The 22,748-nt window shown below is 36.8% G+C and overlaps 1 protein-coding gene across 3 annotated transcripts in view; it reads right to left on the minus strand.

Moving 5' to 3' along the window:
• EPS8 (epidermal growth factor receptor pathway substrate 8) overlaps nucleotides 1–19,568 on the minus strand; it is a 180,608-nt gene extending 161,040 nt beyond the window's left edge. For 2 of the 3 annotated variants that reach the window (XM_059402667.1, XM_059402668.1), the window contains exon 1: nucleotides 19,283–19,568. The gene's annotated coding sequence lies outside the window, so the exon portion shown is untranslated. The remainder of the gene's footprint in view (nucleotides 1–19,282) is intronic. The other variant, XM_059402665.1, reaches the window with a different exon arrangement.
• Between the last annotated feature and the right edge of the window lie 3,180 nt (nucleotides 19,569–22,748).

A 22,748-nucleotide genomic window follows, 5' to 3' on the forward strand; every position in this document is an offset into this window, starting at 1 on the left:
TTTCAGTAATAGTGGCTCCATTTAGAGGAACGGGAAAAGATAGGGGAGCAGGTTTAGGGGAAAATGCAACAAATATATTTTGGTAAATGTGATGTCTTGGAGGCCTGTGCAAGCTTCAGGTATAGTCAGAAACAAAGGATTAGAGTTTAGGGTAATGTTGCCAGCAGGAGATAAAAAATTGAAAGTCATCGTTCTAATGAAAACAATGTGAAGTGCTGAAGTCATCTTGGAAAACAATGAAACATGAAATGAGATGAGAGCTGAGAAAAGAATTCTGGAAAACTATGAAACTTCTCAATTTGTAAGTTTTCAGATTATGAACAAAACCATAAACAGAGGAAAAAAAAAAAAAACCCACTGACTTTCTCTGCTACCAACAGATGGAGTTACAATTTTCTTTAGATTACCACTTCGCAACTCTCCCAGTAACTTTTAGTTACATATTATACTCCTAGAAGTAGAGATTCTGAAGGAACATCTAAGTGCAAATAAGTAACAAAAGAGAGGTAGAATGTAAAGCAGAAAAGAACTGCAAAGCACCATGAAAGCCAAAAGAAGACAACATTCTTTGAAAGAAAAAAGTGATCATTACGAGCATACATTCATTCAGTAAATGGACAATCTACAAAGTAGTACAAATTCTAAGCAATAAAAAATACAATAGTGAACAAAACACAGCCCATGTCCTCTAAGAGCTTGCAGCAAATGCTACAGCAAAATCAAGATAAAAACTAAACATTTGCCTTTTGGCATGGATTTTTACAAGACTACAAATGACCTAGAGGTATGATGAGCTCAGGCACTAGACTACAGTGGGTAGACAACTGCAGGAAGAGTGAGGAAGAGGAAACAACAGGTAATAAGGTTCTCCTCAGTAATCTCACCTGGGAACAAGAAAGACAGAAATAAGACAGCAGAAAGAGGGCATTAAGAAAATAACTTTCAAACATGCATAACATCACATCAAGAGAATTAAGAGACACATGGACTCTAGGAGCTTACAATATAAAGAGTCTGACATAGACAAATACACATAAGACAGAGAAGAATAACATTTTAAATTGATTCCATAATACTTTCTACAAGAGACAGAGGTCTAAATTATTAAAATTATATTCCAATGTTATTAATTTTGATTAATAATGATTCTCTTATCACAATTTGGTTTAAGTCAAGTTGAAATCAGAAGAAAATCCTGAGATCAAAGAAATTCAATCACCTCCCCCCATCGCAGAAAGGAAAATGAAGGAGATATTTTGATGCAATTGGGTATTAAAGATATGTATGGGACCAGTTACCTGGTAAAGGGAGATGCATAGACTATTTTAGTACTGGGTTTACTGGCCTCTTCAAGAGATGTTAGAGAGAAGTCAGAAAGTGTTGGGGATGGGGAGAGATGTCAAAGAAGCAAATAAGTATTCAAAGTACTTACTAGAAAAAAAGAGTGTGATTTATGTAGGTCCAGTTGACATAAGTCTGTGTCACTTTCATCATCCCAGCTGGTTCAATGTATTTCAAAATAGCATATGACATGAACTATATCCATACCAGGAGAAAAAGAAAGATCTCATCCATGTCTAGCTAACATTATAGAGGCAAGATGGCAAGCAAAAAGCAGTGTATGACCTAATAAAATTACCTCATACTGGTGTCTAAAATTCTCATTTTTGTAGTAGCAATTTGTAAAACTTATAACAAAGATTGGAAATCTTATGTAATTTTACTAAACATAATAGCTACATGTACTCATAAAATTTGCTTAATGAGAGGAAAACAGTCTTATCATCTTGGGACCATCAGGGAACTGCTACCAGAAATGCACCTCCTAATCTATTGCACAAGAAAAACATAGAAACAACTCCAACTCCATCTTTAACCAACCAACACACTCTCATACTACATTTTTCTTTAAAAAAAAAAAAAAGTGTTCAAAATAAACTTCAAAAATAACTGAGTATGCCATCAATCTTTAAAAAACAAACAAGATCATCTATTAATTATTTTTTTGAGACCCATAGAAGAAGGAATAACTAAAACGAGGAAATAATGAATTGTTTTCTTTTTTAACAAAAGGGCTTCTATGTTATGGGATCTGGCAAAACTAGAGAGAGAGATTTATATATCTATTCCTACTTCTTTCTCTTCCCAACCCCCAAACTTGTATACAAACCTAGTGTTATTCAAGATAACAGCATATAGCCATAATTCTACAGTTGCATGGACAGAGCTTGGAAAATTAGGTCACAAGCTTGCCACTGGGACTCCAATCATCTGTCTGGCAAGTTTGTATGACTTCCTCCTCCCTGGGATTCTCTTATACACTGCCCAAAAGGCAAGATAAGGGAAAGGTTATCAGGACTTTCTATAATAGCTACAAAAAGATTTGGTCCACATCACTAACAATGTGGGAAAACTCAGGCACTTTTATCCTTCTACAGTCAACATAGCAATCAATGCTTCGATAAATATTTATTGAGAACCTTCTTTGCACAGAAATTCTCTCTTTTAAAGTTCAATGCCAATCATGGCCCAACCTATCCATGCCAACTTACAACTTGAAAGAAATTCTTGATCCTGTTTCCAAACAATTAAGCTCTTTGCAACGCAAATAAAGATGTTTTTTGAAATAGATCGTTATGAATCTTTCATTCTTAGTAGCTAACTAGAACCACATGAGCCAAACACATTGTGGGGATCATTTCAATGGTGTGTAATTTGAGAGGTGTGTCAGAAAGTGCTTTGCTCCACTAAAGGAGTATACATTTTTCTCTTGTAAGTAAAATACAAAGGCAATGTTGCTTCATACAGCATACAGTTGCTTCATAAAGTTACCCACATTCCAAATTCAAGATAAGAAATATTTCCCCTTCTCCAAAGATTAACACTTTACAACCAGCTTTAAGTCTTCAGCATGACTTCATTTTACAAATAACAATTTCTTCATTCCTAAAAATTTCCAAGAACAAAATATTGAATAGTGTCTATAAAAATAACACAAACCATGCTTGTCTGATCTGATCTTAAATTAATCTTAACTGCTGAGTATCTTTCAAAGGGAGTACTGTTGTATTATAATTTTTACCAAAGCTCTTCATAAATAACTCTTACTGTAGTGGAATTATTGTAAAATGATTCATAATTTCAAAGTACTTATAAATCTACAATATCACTACACGTAAAAATTATAATACAAAATATGACTATCTTCACTCTCTTAGAAGTTAGAAAGGAGGAGGAAGAGAAGGTGAGAAAAGTTATTATTTTCCATATTTTTACCATTTACCTAGAATCTGATTGCTTAAGTTTTTATGATTCTTTTAATTTAGGCTTCTGACATCTGTAAATTCAGTAAGGATATAAATCTTATCTGCTGTCTCAATTGCAGCATCTTTATTATTTAGTAATACATCTAACACTTAATAGGCATTTACTTAGTATTTTTTTTTTTACTTCTTTATTGACATATAAATTCCACTAACTGAAACAAGCTATTTTCTATTAAATAAAGCTGTATATGTCCAAGACTATTAGATGAAGAAATTAAAGTGAGCTGAATTAAACCAATGACTCTGCTAACAGTTTAGCCAAATCCCTAATCTCATATAACTAACTCATATATACATATCACAAGAAGAATTACCAGAGAAAGTAGAAATGGGTCAAACAAGCTCTATCACCAGTACAACAAACAAAACTCACCATCACATACAAAGGACAGTTCCATATGCATTTTGTTGTATTAAGTATTCATTTGTGTACATGTTCCTCTTGCACAACTTTCTTTTAAAAGAAATTTAAAAAAAAAAAAGAAAAAGAAATTTCACCCCAGTATTATCCTTCCCAATGATTGCTAGGGTTGACAGCAAAATCTTGCTAAGAGTATTTAGAGAGGGAGGAATAGGAAGCTGAAAGATCACAGCTGAAGTTTTTAGAAGTTCTTTCAGACACAAAACCAAAAACACTCTGAGCTGAATTAGTTTCTTTGACCTTAAAAATTAAGCTATGTTCTCAAATCAATCCCTTGCAAAAATCTACAGGCTCTTGTCCTCCATTGGAAAAAAAAGAAAAACTCAGCAGGCTTGGATCAGCTACCTAATCTAAAAAGCTTTCCCTCACATTCATGTCCGTTCTCTCAAGAATATGTAACTACATCAGCCTCCACACATAGTAAGCATTTGTTACACCTAATGTCTAAGATCCAATTAATGTCCACAATAGTCTAACAGAATCAATGCTAGCTAGAAAGCTCTAGCTGTCAAATCTTGCAATATTAAGAATGTCTGTCTTTTATTTTGTGTTTGAGTAAATATTTAATATATATTTCTATTACGTAATACATTGTTACAATATATATATAAACAGAGTTCCCCAGATGTAGCTGATCAACAGCACAGTGATGGTTAAAATGGTTTATATGTTCCTGTGAAATTTTAGCGTTTCTACTTTTGTCACACCAAACTATCTCTATGATCAGATACTACCATCACTAGTTTTCCCAATCATTTTACTACTTGATCCATTAGTACGGAATCTTTCTTTCAGTTTGATCATATAAGTACTTTTAAAAACCACAAATACAAAACAAAATATAACTGGTAACCATTAGGTTAAGTTATCCCCTATTGTCAGGTCTTCTATTCAATAATAAATATCTCCCAAATTCATACTGCAATTATTTCCATTAACTACATGGCAGAGTGAGAAAACAGAAATAACTACTAGTAACAGATGTAGGTGAAGGGCAGGAAGTCTTGGAGGTAAGATAGAGACTTTTATTCCAGTTCCAAGACTCTTTAGAAAGCCATGGAATATTCCATTATAAAATTATCTTTTATATTATATGACTTTACTTGAGATATATTTGAACTCAAATTCTAAAATTCCCTACAGTGTTAAGGAGCTCCTACAAAACAAAATGTAAAAAAGGAAGAAAAAAAGAAAAAGAAAGAAAGAGAGGGAGAGAGGGAAGGAGGGGAAAGCCAGTAGCATATATTCTAATATACAAACAAAACCATAGTGGGTCTTTCCTAATTACTATAAAAACTGGTGTTAAAATGTATTGCAGCTGAAGTTAATCACTGTTAATGTATTCAGTCTGGACAGGATTTCATTATCTTTATAATGAGACTTACTACTTCCAAAATAATCTATTTACTACCCAAATAAGATGAAGGTGATGAGGCCTTGAATCACTCCTTTGTTTCAAACTCTCTAGCAGCCTAAACTTAACCTTCACTGTCATAACCGCCATGAATGCCCCCTTTTATTCAGACTTCAGTCTCCATGACTGAGATCTCACCAGGCAGTGAGAAAAAGCTACAACAGTAACTGGAAAGATAGCAAAGTAATGAAAGATACATGTTTCAACTAAGTCATCTGAGGATTGGAAAAAAAAAAAGCTATCAGACACTGGGGCTAGAGGATGGGGTAAAATGAGGATGAGAGAAGCAAGATGGAGAAGGCCTATCGAGGGAAAAACCCACATGGTCATTTACCTGCTTCAGAATTTTTATGACTATGTTCTTCATGAGACCATAGAAGGTAATGAGTCTTAAGATAGCTTTGAAATATGTGAAACACGGCCAAGCGCATAGATCTTATAGTAAATGGTGCTAAAACTTTTTGTTTCAATTATATGGATAAGAAACATTAAAAAAAATTTAAATAATATGAAAAGTTGAAGCTTTGAACATTTTATTCTGTAATTCTACAAAGATAGCAAATATACCAATATACAAACAATATAGAACTGATCATTCCTAAATTTACATGAGGTTTTAATTTTTTACACAATTTTGTTTTATTATTCTTTACACATTATTATTTAAGCTTGGCTATCATGGATCGGTCATTTAAAAATCGAAGAGATGAGGGGTGCCTGGGTGGCTCAGCCGTTAAGCACCCAACTCCTGACTTCCATTCAGGTCAGGATCTCAGGGTCATTAGATGAAGCCCTACACAGGGCTCCTCACTCAGCACAGTCTGCTTGTCCCTCTCTGACCCCGCCCTCCCTGCCCCACCCCCTGCCTGTGCTCTCTCATACAAAATAAATAAAGTCTTTAAAAATAAAAGAAGAGATGAATCATTAAATAAATCTGTGAATTAATGTAAATCTATTTAAAATCTTTAGAGGGCTCTTTTCCTCAATAATTAACCATACCTCTTTCATATAAATTCTTTAGACATACATATTGATTCCCCACCTTTACATGCATGAGCATCATGTGAAAAACGCTACAAGACTTGTCCCAATGACTAGATTTTTATCACAGAAAGAATTCTGTCGCTTTTAAACTATTCGGAACCTAACAAGGCCCCAAAAAAGAATGAAATAAAATTACTACCAATAAAATTAATGTCTTCTCTTGACTAAAATGATCCTGAGATAAATAAATAAATAACACGAGTTGTGGTATACAGTCCTGAAAAATAAGATTATACATCACAAGTTTTAACAGCGAAGATAAACATGCTAAAATAAACAACTGAACCTAAAGATAGGGTTTCTAATCAATATTTTTTCTATATTAAAAAGTAATATTTTAAAATCCCAATATATGGTTGGTCATTTAACAGTTAAAGTTTTGAAAATACGCTGGAAAGGAAATTGGAAATTACCTACACACATACGTACAAACACAAGCTGAGCATGCTATTGGAGGAAGGGGGGGCAACTATACAGATATATAGTAATGTTCTATTTTCCTCCGTTTATCAAAGCTAAATGCATATTCTCTAACATCACAAGTATATCTTTCTTCAAATTTAAAAGTCAACATATTCAAAATCACCTTACTGTATGTTCATGTCTAAAGATAGCATTAGGGCGCCTGGGTGGCTCAGTGGGTTAAGCCGCTGCCTTCAGCTCAGGTCATGACCTCAGGGTCCTGGGATCGAGTCCCACATCGGGCTCTCTGCTCGGCAGGGAGCCTGCTTCCCTCTCTCTCTCTCTGGCTGCCTCTCCAACTACTTGTGATTTCTCTCTGTCAAATAAATAAATAAAATCTTAAAAATAAAATAAAATAAAGATAGCATTAACTTCAAATGTCAAAATTATTATAGAAGACTAAACATCGTATTCAAGGACTTCAATGACAAATTTCACATACACTTTTCTTTACAGATTTGTTTCACTACTTGCACTTTTAAAATATTTTATTTTCTAGTGAAAAATAGAAACAATTACAATATTACAAAATATTACAAAAACTATAATCAGCAAAAAAAAATTTACAGTGTTTAATGATCCCAAACTTTATATTTCAGACAGAAATAGAAACATTCTATTGTTGCACTAAGCAAATAAATAATATACCAATAATACACATGTATTTCTAAATAAATAATATACCAATAATACACGTGTATTTCTAGAATAAGGAATAATATTCTAATAGTAATATTCTAAAAGAAATATAACATTTTAGTGGTGCTAATCAAAGACTTTCTAAATAAAATGAAATTCATATCGGGCGCCTGGGTGGCTCAGTGGTTGGGGCCGCTGCCTTCAGCTCGGGTCGTGATCCCAGGGTCCTGGGATCGAGCCCCGCATCCGGCTCTTTGCTTCGCAGGGAGCCTGCTTCCTCCCCTCTCTCTCTGCCTGCCTCTCTGCCTACTTGTGATCTCTGCCTGTCAAATAAATAAATAAAATCTTAAAAAAAAATGAAATTCATATCAATAGCCTTTAAGAGGGATTTAAAAAATGTGTTTTCCCTTTTTTTTTTAACTTTTTTGGTTATTGACCAAGAATAGTTGATATACAATATTTTATTAGTTTCAGGTATATAACATAGTGATTCAATATTTACATACATTATGAAATAATCACCACAGTAAGCCTAGTTACCATTCATTACCATATCTAGTTATTACAATATTACTGACTATTTCCTATGCTGTACCTTTTATCCTCATGACTTACTTCTTTTATAACTAGAAATTTATACCTCTTAATCCCCTTCATCTTTTTGCCCATACTCCCATTACGTATGCCCCTCTGGCAACCACCAGTTTGTTTTCTGTACTTAGGAGACTGTTTCTGTTTTGTTTGTTCCTTTGTTCTCTAGATTCCACATTTAAGGGAAACCATACAGTATTTGTCTTTCTCTGCTTTATATCACTTATAGAATATCCTTTAGGTCTATCCACAATGACACAAGTGTCAAGATTTCATTCTTTTTTATGGCTGATTAATATTCCTGTGAGTGTGTGTGTGTGTGTGTGTGTGTGCATGCGCGCGCACTGTATCATCTTTATTCATTCATCATTCATCTATTGACAGCCACTTAGGTTGCTTCCATATCTTGGCTACTGCAAGCAAAGCTGCAAAGAACATATGAGTACATACTCATGCTTTCATTTTCTTCAAATAAAATAGAATTCCTTGATCATAATGTATTTCTATTTTTAATTATTTTAGGAAGCTCCATACTGTTTTTCCATAGTTGCTGAACTAATTTAAATTCCTTCCACAGTGTTTGAGGATTGATTCCCTTTTCTCCACATCCTTGCCAACATTTATTACTTCTTATCTTTTTGATACCAGCCATCTGACAGGTGTGAGGTGATACCTTACTGTGGTTTTAATTTGCATTTCCCTAATGATGAGTGTATGAGTGATGATGTAGAGCATTGTTTCATGTGTCTGTTGGACACATGTCTTGTCTACTTTGGAAAAATGTCTATACAGGTTCTCTGTCCTTTATTTATTTGGATTGGGGGGGGGGGGTTCTGCTGTTGAGTTGTATTTTTTTAAAAAATACTTTATTTACTTGAGAGACAGAGAGAGATAGCATGCATGAGCTAGGAGCCAGGTGTCGGGGGAGGGAGGGAGCAGAGGGAGGAGACTTCCCACTGAGCAAGGAGCCTGATTCAGAGCTCAATCCCAGGACCCCGGGATCATGACCTGAGCTGAAGGCAGGTTTTTAACAGACTGACCCACCCAGGCACCCAGGGTTGAATTGTATTAAGTTATTTATATTTTCAGATATTAAGCCTTTATTAAACATAGCATTTGCAAATATCCCTTCCCATTCAGTAGGTTGCCTTTCCATTTTATTGGTTTCCTTTACTATGCAAAAGCTTTGTAGTTTGATGTGGTACCACCTGTTTATTTTTGCTTTTGTTGCCCTTGAGAAGAGACAAATCCAAAAAAAATGTTGCTCCGACTGAGGTCCAAGAGCTTACCGCCTAGGTTCTCTTTTAAGAGTTTTATAGTTTCAGATCTTACATTTAGCTCTTTAGTCCATTTTGAGTTTATTTTTGCATATGGTATAAAAAGATAGTCCAGTTCCATTCTTTTGCAGGTAGCTGTCCAATTTTTCCAACACCACCTACTGAAGAGACTGTCTTTTCCCAACTATATATCCTTGCCTCCCTTGTTATAGATTGACCATATGAGTGTGGGTTGATTTCTGGGCTGTCTTTTCTGTTCCACTGGTCTCTTTTTGTGCTAATACCACACTACTTGAGTATGACAGCTTTGCAGTACAGTTTGAAATCAGGGAATGTGATACCTTCAGCTTTGTTCTTTCTCAAAGTTGCTTTGGTCATTAAGGATCTATTGCGGATCCATACAAATTTTAAGATTTATTTCTTCTAGTTCTGTGGAAAATGCTATTGGTGTTTTGATGAGAACTGCAGTGAATCTTAAGATTGCTTTGCGTGGTATGGACATTTAATGGGCATTAATCTTCTAATCCATGAATATGGGATGTCCTTCCATTTGTTTGTTTAACTTCTTTTATCAGTGCTTTGTAGTTTTCATTATACAAGTCGTTCACCTCCTTAGTTCATTACTAAGTACTTTGTTCTTTTTGTTGCTACTGTAAATGGAATTGCTTTTCTCATTTCCTTTTCAGACAGCTTGATGTTAGTATATGGAAATGGAACTAATTTTTGTCTATTGATTTTGTATCCTGCAATCTTACTGAACATGTTTATTAGTTCTAAGTTTTTTTATGGAGTCTTTGGGTTTTTCCATATATAGTATAGTAGCATGCTATCTACAAATAGTGAATTTTACTTCTTCTTTTCCAATTTTCTTGTCTGAACATTGTGGCCAGACTTCCAGTACTATGTTGAATAAAAATGGTGAAAATAGGCAACCTTGTCTTATTCCTGATCTTAGAAGAAACGGTTTCAGTTTTTCAAAGTTTGGTATCATGTTAGCTGTGAGTTTGTCATATAGGGTCTTTATAAGGTTGAGGTATGTTCCCTCCTAATAAAGTGTTTATCATAAATGTACATTGAATTTTGTCAAATGCTTTTACTGCTTCTAATGAGTTGATCACGTTAATTCTTACTCTTCATTTTGTTAATGTGGTTTGTCACACTGACTAATTTGCAGATATTGAAATATCTTTGAATCCCCAGAATAAATCCCACTTTATCCTGGTATAGGAGCCTTTCAATGTATTATCAAATTCGGATTGCTAATATTTTGTTGAGGATTTCTGCATTTATGTTCAACAGGGATACTGGTCTGTAATTTTCTTTTTTTTTGTAGTGTCTTTATCAGGTTTTCATATCAGACTAATGCTGAACTTAGAGAACGTATTTGGAAACACTTCTTCCTCTTAAAACTTTTTGGAACAGTTTGAGGATAGGTATTAACTCTTCTTTAAATGTTTGGTAAAATGTAACTGTGAAATAGTCTGGTTCTGGACTTTCACCACTCTCTTTAAATATAAATTTCTCTTCCCTCTATTAATGTTCATTTATTTTCTATTTTGTCTTTCCTTTTTCTCTTCTCCCCTTATATTAAAAACATGATTTTTCAGCTGTAGAACTCTAACTCCCAACAAGCACATAATTCATACAATTAACAAATTATTTTAGTATATTGCTAAGTATTATGTTCAGGTTCTATTCAGAAACCATTCATGGCTCTTAGAATTCTGGATTGGCTCAAACAGGACTAGATGGTGCCTTTATAGGATGTTACATTTCTGATATTGCTATGCTACTAAATATAAGCATGGCTTAAGACAGAACCTCTGATTTTACCCCAAAACACACAAGTCCTCTTTCTTAATAAAAATCACTTGAGTATCACAGGACTGGGGGAAAACAAAAAACAAAAAACAAGAATTTATCTACTATATAAAGGACTATATTTAGAAAGTCATAGGATTAGAAGAGGAGATTCATGCAATTAAAACAGGTTTGGCGGGCGCCTCGGTGGCTCAGTGGGTTAAAGGCTCCGCCTTTGGCTCAGGTCATGATCCCAGGGTCCTGGGATAGAGTCCCGCATCGGACTCTCTGCTCAGCTGCTTCCTCCTCTCTCTCTGCCTGCTCTCTGCCTACTTGTGATCTCCATCTGTCAAATAAATAAATAAAATCTTTTAAAAAAAACAACAACAACCAGGTTTGGGATCTTTATCCTTTCCTACTATGATGCAATGAATACTGTATTGCATTGTTACTACAAAAATGAAAAATAACTGATTATTCAGTTCTTTCTAATATCCCTATAGGCTCTGTGAGAATGTGCAGAATTTCCCATTACTCCTGTCATGTCTACCATTCTTCACATCAAACATATTCATCTTTCTGCCTGGAATGCCCCAGAGTCCCTCCTCATACTCTTATTCTTGGCCTCAAAAATTCATTCTATAAAACCCAAATGTCACATTCTTCAGTAAAGATTTTTCTGATTCCTCAGCTACAGTGGGCCTCTCCTTTTGTCTATGTGATGAGATATAAATATAATTTTTGTTCATTTAACCTACCCCCAACAACTGTGTCAAATAGGTACTATTATCGTTTCCACTTCCTAGATAAGAAAACTAAGGCAGATAAAGTCTTTCTGATTTCAAAGTCCATTGCTTACTTGCTTGTTCATTTAATGCATACATTCATGAGTTCTATACTCTATTAAAATGATTGTCCCATTCTCTGGGTTCCCTGAAGACAGAAAGCAGAGATCCTGTCTCATCCATCTTTGTATTTCCAGGGTCTGGCACAGAACAGATACTCCAGAAATGCTCAATAAATGATGAATGAATGAGTAAATGAAAGGTAACAATGTTCAACTTACTCTGGGAGGAAAATCCCTCCCCTTCTAAATGTTCTTCCATAAAGAGTATGCTAGTAAGTGCTTATTTCTTTCAGAAAACATTTTGTGTGTATCATATACGACATATACGACACATTTAAGCTGTGCTTAAAGATAACTGAGTTTAGTTCCCTGCCCTCAAGAAACTTACAATTTAGTGGGGGAAAGGTATAAACAATTAGCTACTTTTACTATTATGTGTTTTATTTTTCCTAAGCCCCACAAGTTCCTCTCTTTATTTTTTTTTTTAAGATTTTATTTATTTATTTGAGAGAGAGAGAGCATGAGAGGGGACAAAGTCAGAGAGAGAAGCAGACTCCCCGCGGAGCTGGAAGCCTGAAGCAGGACTCCATCCCAGCACTCCAGGATCATGACCTGAGCCAAAAGCAGTTGCTCATCCAAGTGAGCCACCCAGGCGCCCAAGTTCCTCTCTTTAAAGGAACTTCATTCTTTATAACCATTTCCCAATAATTCACACCTCTGAGCCACTAAGATGCAGATCAGACAACAAGAAAAAAAGAAAAAGGTTAAAAGAACCTCCATGTATCTCAAAAACAAAATTTTTGAGCCATTCTCATTTCATCCAGTAGTCATTTAAGACATGTACAAATTTTAAGGAAAAGAATAAAATCAAGGACATATGATACTATCCTTGCCCTTTTTCTTTTATGAGAGATCACACAACCAACTGGAAAGTTTTGGAATCAAAAAGATCAAAGTTCCCATCCAAACTCTGTCCCTTTCTCCCCATATGGATCACCGACAAGTCACTTTATCTTTCTGAACACATTTCTTACCTGTAATACGCAAAAAGGAGAACTGCCTTAAAGAGCTTTTGTAAGAGTTTAAAAAGATAACGTGTGTAACACCTGCCACACCAAAGCTGCTACTTTCACTATGTCAAATCTCACTAGATTCTTTTTGGAAGCTATGGTTCTATCTGTAGCATAACAATATTAAAAATTATGGTCCCAATGTCATTAACTGTGTTACTGACATATCAAAAGAAAGGTACTTTTTAAAAAAGCTACTTCTTTCTGGCAAGAAGAGTGGCATGGGATAAGAGTCGAGACCATAGAGTTATATATCAAGTTTCTAGATGGTAAGTAAATACATCATCTGCCTCTTCTCAGCATATGCCTTGCAATACCTTATTTTGGATACTCTTTGTGAAATAGAAAACCTTAATTATTTCTTATGTCTAGATATGAAAGAATTGATAGATATCACTCTGTATTAACAATTCCATCTTCTGGGCACCTGGTGGCTCATCGGTTAACTGTCTATTTGCCTTTGGCTCACGTCATGATCCCAGGGTCCTGAGATAGAGCCCAGCATCAGGCTCCCTACTTAGTGGGGAGCCTGCTTCTCCCTCTCCCTCCTCCTTGTGCTATCAAATAAATAAATACAATATTTTTCAAATAAAAAACAAATAAAATATTTTATTAAAAAAAATTCCATCTTCCACAAATGCCAGGAACTAATCTCAACAGTCTATACCTATTACTACATTTTAGGTCCCGAGTCATTTCTCAACTGTTTTCTTTAAGCAATTTTGCAGAAGGCTTTTAAAAATCAAATAAAAACACTTTCTTTTCAATCCTAATCCCAATTTATAATCTAGTTGACTTAAAAATCTCATTTACTTGGTACTGGTACAACTGAAAAAAGAGAATCTAGACACAGACTTTATACTTTTCATAAAAATTAACTAAAAATGGGTCAAAGACCTAAAAGTAAAATTATAAAACTCCTAAAAAAAAATGATAAAATCTAGATGGCCTTGAATTTGGCAATGAGTTTTTAAAAATGCAACACCAGGGCGCCTGGGTGGCTCAGTGGGTTAAAAATGCAACACCAAAAATTTATCCATGAAATTGACAAGTTGGATTTCATTAAAATTAAAAACATTTGCCCTGAAAAGACACTGTTAAGAGAATAAAAAGAAAAGCCAGAATAGAAGAAGATATCAGCAAAATACATATCTGATAAAATGATGATATGAAAAAGATACAAAGAATTCTTAAAACAATAAGAAAACTGACAACCCTATTAACAAACGGGCAAAAGTTCAGAACAGATAACTCCCCAAGGAAAATATACAGAATACAACAGCATATTAAAAGATGTTTAACACTAAATGTCATTAAGGAACGGCAAATTAAAGCAACAATGAGATATTATTATACCTACTAGAATACATAAAATCCATAAAACTGACAATATCCAAAATTGACAAGGAGAAGAAACAGGAGCTTGCGTTAATTGTTGATGGGAATGAAAATGGCACAGGCACTCTGGAAAACAGTTTGGCAAAATCATATAAAGCTAACAATAATCTTATCATATGATCCAGCGATCATGTTCCTAGGTATTTACCCAAATAATGTGAAATCTTTTGTCTACACAAAAACTTGCCCATGAATATTTGTAGCAGCTTTGTTTATAGTTACACAAAACTGGAAGTAACAAAGATGTCCATCGATAAATGAATAGATACACAAACTGTGATAACACACATAAATTGGAAAATTACCAAGTAATAAAAAGAAATGAGCTATCAAATCACAAGAAGACATAACGAACCTTAAATGCATATCCATAAGTGAAAGAAGCCAGTCTGACAAGGCTGCATGATTCCCATTATATGATGTCTGGAAAAGGCAAAACTATAGGGACCATTTAAAAAAAAAATAATCAGTGGTTGTGGGGGAGGGGGAAAAAGGAGAGGGGGGATTAAGGGAGTGATAAATGAAGCACAGGTTTTTTTTTTTTTAATGTATGATACTTTGATACTATAATAAAGGATACATGAAATGATACATTTTTCAAAACCCAGAGAACTTTACAGGACAAAGAGAGAACTTCAGTGTATGTGAACTTTTAAAAAATCATTTAGAAGGTCAGAAGGATCCCAGGATGGAACAAAAATTGTGACAAAAGGATCTGACACTATTATTAATGCATGCAACTATCTCACTAAGTGGGATGGGGAAAAAGGAATGGAATCTAAACTAAAAGCAAAAGAAACTGTGCATAAGAACTGTACCCTAGTTGATAAAGTTGTTTCCCACTCTCTGTAAAGAGAGCACAAGTTAGCAATTTAAATACTGGTATAAGTATATAAAAGGATTGACAATTAAGTAAATGGATGACAGGTGGTGGGAGCCAGGTTTCTTTCCATGGTTGGGATGAGTTGACAGATAAACAAGAGAAGGCCAGAATGACACAAGTGGTAATAGGGTAGGTAAGGTTGTAGATATCCATATGAACTCATATTTCGCTTAACATGGATACATATGATTATGTAGAGAAAGATGTATAGATAGGTGTATATACAGGCTTTGCATACATACATATGTTTCCTGCTCTGTAGATAAGAGGATCTAGAGGCAATGATACCCCAGTAGCAACAAGAACTCAGCACCCAAATCTTGGCTTCTAATACTATTTCCCAAGAAGATGAAACAGATTCTTTCTGGCTGATTCTGGGACTGGGACAGGTAATGGAAATATAAAAAATGAGCCTGGAACATCTTTTAATGTCAGAAAGTAAGGAAATTATTAACAAAAAACAAAACAAAAAAATCCCTCACATTGATGGAGACATGTCAAAGGGACACAAGAACCAAATGAAGGAGCTCCCAATGGCCAGAGCTGAAACAACTTGAGCAACAAAATAAAGTAGTACTGGATTATAACCAAAAGTATATAATGTATATCCATGACTACAGAACAATATAAGTAAATGACTGAGTAAATACACAAATGGGGAGAAAAGAAAAATCTGCCGTGCAGAAGAATTCTAAATAATTTATATAGATACCCCACCCTCAGGGAGGAAAAGTAAAACTATCCACTCCTTAAATGTGTGCTGTGCAAGATGACTTTCTTCTAAAAGTACTGCATAAAAAGAAGAGTAACTTTTCAGGGTAGAAACCTACCAAACACTAACTCAGGCAGGGGATCAAGATCATTATCAACAGTGATAAGTCATGTTGATAGCTCGTACCTTTTATATGATGTAATAAAAACAGCATTTTACTTCTGTGATCTTCCTTTCGAAAAACTACAAGCCCAGTCTGATCACAGCAACAAAGTCACACTGATTTCAGTAGAAGGTCATTCTACCCAATATCTCATCAATACTCCTCACAACCGTGAAGGTCATCAAAAACAAAGTCTACCAAGCTGTCACAGCCAAAAGGACCATAAGGAGACATGACAACTAAAGTGTAATATGGTATCTAAGACAGTAGAGTCCTGAAACAGAAAAAGGACATCCGATAAACACTGAGGAAAGCTAAATAAAGTGTGAATCTCAGTTAGTAATGACATACCAATACTGCTTCATTGTTTTTTTTCCAATACTGCTTCATTAATTATCACAAATAATTAGAGAGGAAATTGGGTAACATAGTATATAAGAAGTCACTGCCCTATCTTTATAATTTTTCTCTAAATCTAAAACTAGTCTAAAAGGAAAATATATTTTTTTAAATATTATCTAAGAATATATCTAGAAAACACTGCAGAGGGGTGCCTGGGTGGCTCAGTGGGTTAAGCCTCTGCTTTTGGCTCAGGTCATGATCTCAGGGTCCTGAGGATCAAGCCCCACATGGCATCCCATCCAGCTCTTGGCTCAGCAGGGAGCCTGCTCCACACAACCCCGCCCCCCAGGCCTCTCTGCCTACTTGTGATCCCTCTCTCTGTCAAATAAATAAATAAAAATAAAATCTTTAGAAAACACTGCAGAAGCTGTACTGAAACACCGAGCACCTTTCCTGCATATATTAAAGTTAAAATGTTGACAACTATGTTGTTACAGAATTTTCCTTAAGAAAATATTTTCAATCACTAACAGCTGCAAACAATTTCATGCAGTAATTCCCAACAGGGTTGTACTATAGCTAAAGCACTTTAACTAAAATTCCACTTTTCCCCTTACATACCATTGCAGATGTCTGTAAGTTTATAACCTATCATTAACTTAGGTTGTTTTTGTGATGATCCAAATCTGTTTAATACAACTCACCAAAGCTAACTTAAATTTTACATAAATGAAATCAGTGCTAAAACACTCACCCATTAAAACTTTAAGCATTTAACGAGTGACCTTGAGAAAAACTATCATCTTTTATTGTGGATACCATATTTTCCTATACAAACCATGGTTTAAGTGAGCTCCTGCAGAATTAAAATGGGTAAATGAAGAAAACAGAAGAGTCAGCAGAAAAATAAAAAGCAGTGAGTGAACATGTATGCAGCATAGCTCAAGAAAAGGAAGGTCTAGGATTTGGGGTCTACCAAATAAAAACTGAAAGCAAAAATACAAAGTCTATGTTATAGCATGGAAAAGGATTAATAACTGAAAAGTATCAGCGTAGGTAAAAAATTGAAAAGAGGAAAAAATCAGAAATGAAAACAAAAGGCAATATTTTCATTTGACCTGAAACAAGCAAAGGGTTCAAAATTAGACATTAGACTCCTGATAGAAAACAATCCAGAATAAACCACGCTGAAGAATCACCCCAAATTCAACTTCAAGTATGGTCCCATCATTAATAAAAGGCTGAAAACTACTACTTACTGATATTCAATGGCATTGGAAAGTGGGAAGAAAAAAGATTTCAAAGAGAAGGTACCAAATATTGTAAACAGTGGTTATTTCAGAATGGTGGGATTAAAAGTTTTCTTTTTTTTTTTTCTTTTTTCTGCTGTGGATTGAATGACTTGTGGAATTTTAAAAAGCTTTAATCTATGAATTCTGCACTAAAGGCTTTCTATAAAATGTTATTACATTTGTGATACCCTTTAGTGGCAATTGTATAAAGCGCATTATTTTTCTAATTATAAGTCAAAGTGTGAACCCATGACCAAAATTTTTTGACACTAGCAACTTAAGAACTGTAACAATCTATCTGAAGAACACCGATTCCAAACTGGAAATCTATGAGACAGGATGACACTGACTTTAATTTCAATGTCCACACGATCTACATGAAGTGTACCCTTTGCAAAACCCAAGTCCCTTCAGAATAGTATCCTCTCGGTACAAATAAATTAGAAACACAACTAGTTTGCTGTTCCTGTGTATTTCCATATGCATGTGTGTGTAAAGTCTTCTGGGAATCCTAATTCTCCTATCCCGCAAAAGAATAAGAAAGCCAAAATCAAGTCGTTCCTATGCATCTGAAACCAAGTTTTATCTGAACTCTTAAAATATTACTATTCCTCTTATGAGACAAAAAAAAAAAAAAAATGAAATCTTCAAAAGAAATGCAGTAATGCCTTTCGTTAAAAAGGAGAATTCCAATTTTGTAAAGGAGAATTCCAATTCTTAATGCTCTACGGCCCTAGACGACTATGGTTTTCAAATCCGAATACCACAGGCGTCCTACCCCCAAAGAGATTCCAGCAGTACTATGGGTCTACGGGAAAAGAAGGATTTGAGAAACAATGCCAAGGAAGAGAACGATCCGCGCAAAGAATTCTGCACACAGATAACCCTCGAAAAGAAAGAAGAGTGACCACAGGAGAAGCGAACCGGCTCTTCATACGCGGAGAAGTCAACTCCAAAGGCGTTAGTTGACAAAGACACCAGAAAGGCCATCTTCCAAAAGTAAAATGGGGATTAAAGTGGAACAAACTTAAGAACGGAAAGTCAACAGGAATCAGGAGTGACAACTGTTCAAAAACAAGCTATCTTAATTTGAGAGGCTATGCGACGGTGGGACCTTGCCCCCAAACTCTCCATCTGCAAAGACCCCCTCCATCTGAGCGTGGGGAGGGTAGCTCTCGAAACCCCGAGCCTCCAAGACGCCGTGAGAACACCGCTCTCGTAGTCGCCCCACCGGCCGGACAGGCGCAGGTGTAGAGGTGCGGAAGCTCAGGTTACCAGGAAATATTACAAGGACACTGAGGATCTTCTCTGCCCACCCCTCCCGGAGCCTCGGGCTCCGCGGGCGGCGCGGGGCGGCGGGCGGCCGAAGGTCGGCACCCGCTCGGCGGCGCTCCACGGCCGGGCGCACCGGCGCGCTCCGCAGCGGCGCCCCGGCACACCTGGCTCCCGACACCAGTTGAAAGCAGTCAAAGTGAATGCAAGCGGACGCGGCGCCTGGCACCGCTCCACCCGAACACACACAAAGGCGGATTTTTAAAAATCTAGTCGGAGTTCCAACAGCTGGACCCCCGGCCGGCGCCTTTCGCCCGAGGGGCTCTTACCTCGGATCCGCCCTCGGGGCCGTGGCTTTCCCCGGAGGCGCCTCGAGGCGGGACGAGGCAGGCGGCGGCCGGGAGAAAGCCCCCGACCGGGACCACGCCCTTCCAATCCCCCCGCGAGCCTCAAAGCGGCGGTCGGCGCCCGGCTGGAGAGCAGCGATCTCCCGGGCGAGCACAGCGCCGGTCTCGCGCTGGGCAAGACCGCCGCGCCCGCCGCCGCCTGTGAAGTCTGGAGCTGCCCGCCAGCTCACCCGCTCGCCGCCAAAGCCAGCCGCGCGCCGCGCATGCCCACTACCCCTGCTAGCAGCGAGCGAGAACGCGCGCGCGCGCCCCCGGCGCGGCCGGAGCTGGCTCCACTCTCCGGGTCTTGGCGGCAGCCGAGCCGCGGAGTATCTGGTCGACCCCAGCGCTGCAGGCGAACCCGGCGGTGGGGCCGAGTGGGTGGGAGTGGAGCGGGAGAAAAGAGGTCAGGGCGCCGGGCTAAGTTATCAAGACCATCAAAGTCGGGCCAGGGTTCCTAGCTACGGACAGGTTTCGAGAAGTGCCCTAGCAGGACCGACTAGCAGCTGGGAGACGCGCGCGAAGGGGAGCAGAGCATGTGGAAAGGTTCACCCCCGGGCAAGGTTAATGCCCCTGGCCATGGGAGCGCCCAGTTACAGCGCCCCAGAACCTGGAGCACAACTCCTGGGCACAAAGCTCGCCGCGCCCAACGACCCTTCGTCTTCCTTCTCACGGTCCTGCCGCCTATTTCCCCCCTTTTGTCGCTCTGCGCTTTTTTGTTTCAATCCATGCCATCAACTGGTGGCACCCGAGGGACTCCATGCGGTCCTTGGCTCCAGCCAGCAAGCCCAGACCCGCTTCGCAAGCCTGCCTTAGATCCCATTCTTCACGTAGTTCTTGCCGAGAGCCTGATGTGGTTTGTAGTGGAGACTTTTTTCATTTAATTCCTCTCCCAACTTAAACCTCCTAATCGTTGCCTCCTCCTTGAGTAGGTCACTGAGCCACTAAATGAGAAGCCCTGTAGTAGTCTTTGTCTTAAAACATTTGTCATAGCTACGCCCCCTTTCCTGTTCCAACTTCTTTAAAGGCAAGTGACTCTCAGAAATCAACAAAGATAAACTTGGTTAAAACAGTGAACATGCTTGCTTTGTGAGATAAAGAAAAGGACACGCAGTCAGAGGAAAGCAAGTTTTCACACTAAGGTGGAAATTAAAACCATTATGCTAAACGTTCACATAGAACTTAGGTGCAGTCCCCTATCTTAAGTAGAAATCATCTCTGCAGTATTTCCATCATACCATCATCCACTTAAACTTTTGTTATGTTGGAAATCTTTATATTTATTCTTTTTTTTTTAAGATTTATTTATTTATTTGACAGACAGAGATCACAAGTAGGCAGAGAGGCAGACAGAGAGAGAGGAGGAAGCAGGCTCCCTGCTGAGCAGAGAGCCCAATGCGGTGCTTGATCCCTGAGACCATGACCTGAGCCGAAGGCAGAGGCCCAACCCACTAAGCCACCCAGGTGCCCCTTTATATTTATTCTTATGTATAATCATGATTATTCAATTTTTACCTACACGATTTTTATATATTATTTCTAATCCTTAAAATGAGATAGGCCTTATTATTCATAGTCAACAGGGTATTTCTCAGAAGTAGCATCTCTTTTGCCACAACCAATACTGATGCCAGAATTAAAACCCAGCTCTGCTTAGAAGATCCATAAACATTTGCTTTGTAAACATCAATTCAACTTCCCTTAGCACCACTCTGCTGATTCTGACCCCTAGGAATTAATCTCACTCTTTATAGCCGTCGCAAGCCTTGAAATATTTGAAACGAACTATTTAAGTAACTATCAGAATTGGTAATATTTTTCAAAATTTTTAGATCCTTTTTACTTGTCAAACGGAATGGTGAGCCCTCATAACCACAATTTTTACCCTGCTTTGCATTTCCTTCAGCTTTTTCCTTTTCCTTCTTAAATCATGCACTCAAGGAGAACAAAACATGCAAATATAGTGGGCCAAGAACTTTGTTACAAAGTGATCAGTAGCCCCTTGATCCAAGCATACCCTGTCAATAAGGCATCCCAAACTTGTGTTAGGTTTTTCTTTTAGCAAACATATTACTTAGAGTTGAATAAAATATCCAAGTCTATTTTACATGGACTATAATTAAACCATAGCTTCCACCTTACATAGTCTATGTTTCTATAATTCTACATGTTTAAACCCAATTTTTGCCTTTAATACATATTAAATTTCATCGTTTGTTTTAAGACAGAATTTCAGATTTTAAAATCTTATTAGTGATCACTTTTAACTTATGGTATCTGTAAAGTTAATGAATAATGAACATGGCTTCTTTCTTTCCACTGAAGTCTAATAAAGTTATATAAAACAGGTTTAGAAAAGAGTCTTGTAGCCCACCACCAAAAATAATCTCCAAGTTAATAATAATTTATGAACAAACACTTTTCGAGATCAAGCACTTTAGTTCATACAATCATACTATAACCATAATTTCATGAATGGTTTCCTAAATACTTTACTGAACTGAAAATTCGCTGCCTCTAGCATCCCTAAATATACCAGTCCAAGTATCTATTAAAGAAAGGAAGAAAAAAATCCAAAGCTAGTTAAACAGGATCCATTTTCAAAATAACCCATTCTGGCATCAATGATCCCTATTACTTTTTCTAAGGGTTTAGAACCAGTATTAATAATCTCTTTTATACTTTTGCTGAGAAATGGGCAAATTTGCCTGCTTATATAGTGCCACCATATACAAGTTTCCCCTTTCTAAAAATCTCATGTGATAATGTTGGAATACACATCGAAAATAATGCAGGACAGAATGAAGAAGTATGGAATTAATAGGGTCTTTCAGATGTGGAGTGAAGTTACAAAACTTGAGGAACAAATTAAGTCTACAGCTGGGTATAAAAGCTAGACACAGAAAATGTGAATAAATTATAGAGGCTGAATGTATGTAATCTGAACACTAGGTGCTATATCTCAAGTACTGAAAAGTCAAATATATCCTTTAAATACCCTCCCCATTCCAGTCCCCCAATCTAACCCCTGAATATCATTTAGGGACTGCTCTGTACAGATATGTAAAACATATCTGTGGATAAATGAAAAAAGGTATACAGGCATCACCTGCTTTACTGCATTTCACTTTATTACATTTCAAAGATACTGGGTGGGTGTTTGCTTTTTTTGTTTTGTTTTGTTTTTTACAAATTAAAGGTCTGTGGCAATCTTGCATCCAGCAAGTCTATCAGTACCTTTTTCCAACAGCATTTGCTCATTTCATATCTCTGTGTGTCATTTTGGTAATCCTTGCAATACTTAGAACTTTTTCATTGTTGTTATTATATTTGGCATGCTCATCTGTAACCAGTGATCTTTAATGTTTCTATTGTTATTGTTTTGATGCTCTAGGAACTAAAAACATAC

Source organism: Mustela nigripes, chromosome 6, assembly GCF_022355385.1.
Source record: "Mustela nigripes isolate SB6536 chromosome 6, MUSNIG.SB6536, whole genome shotgun sequence".
In the NCBI taxonomy this organism is placed as follows: domain Eukaryota; kingdom Metazoa; phylum Chordata; class Mammalia; order Carnivora; family Mustelidae; genus Mustela; species Mustela nigripes.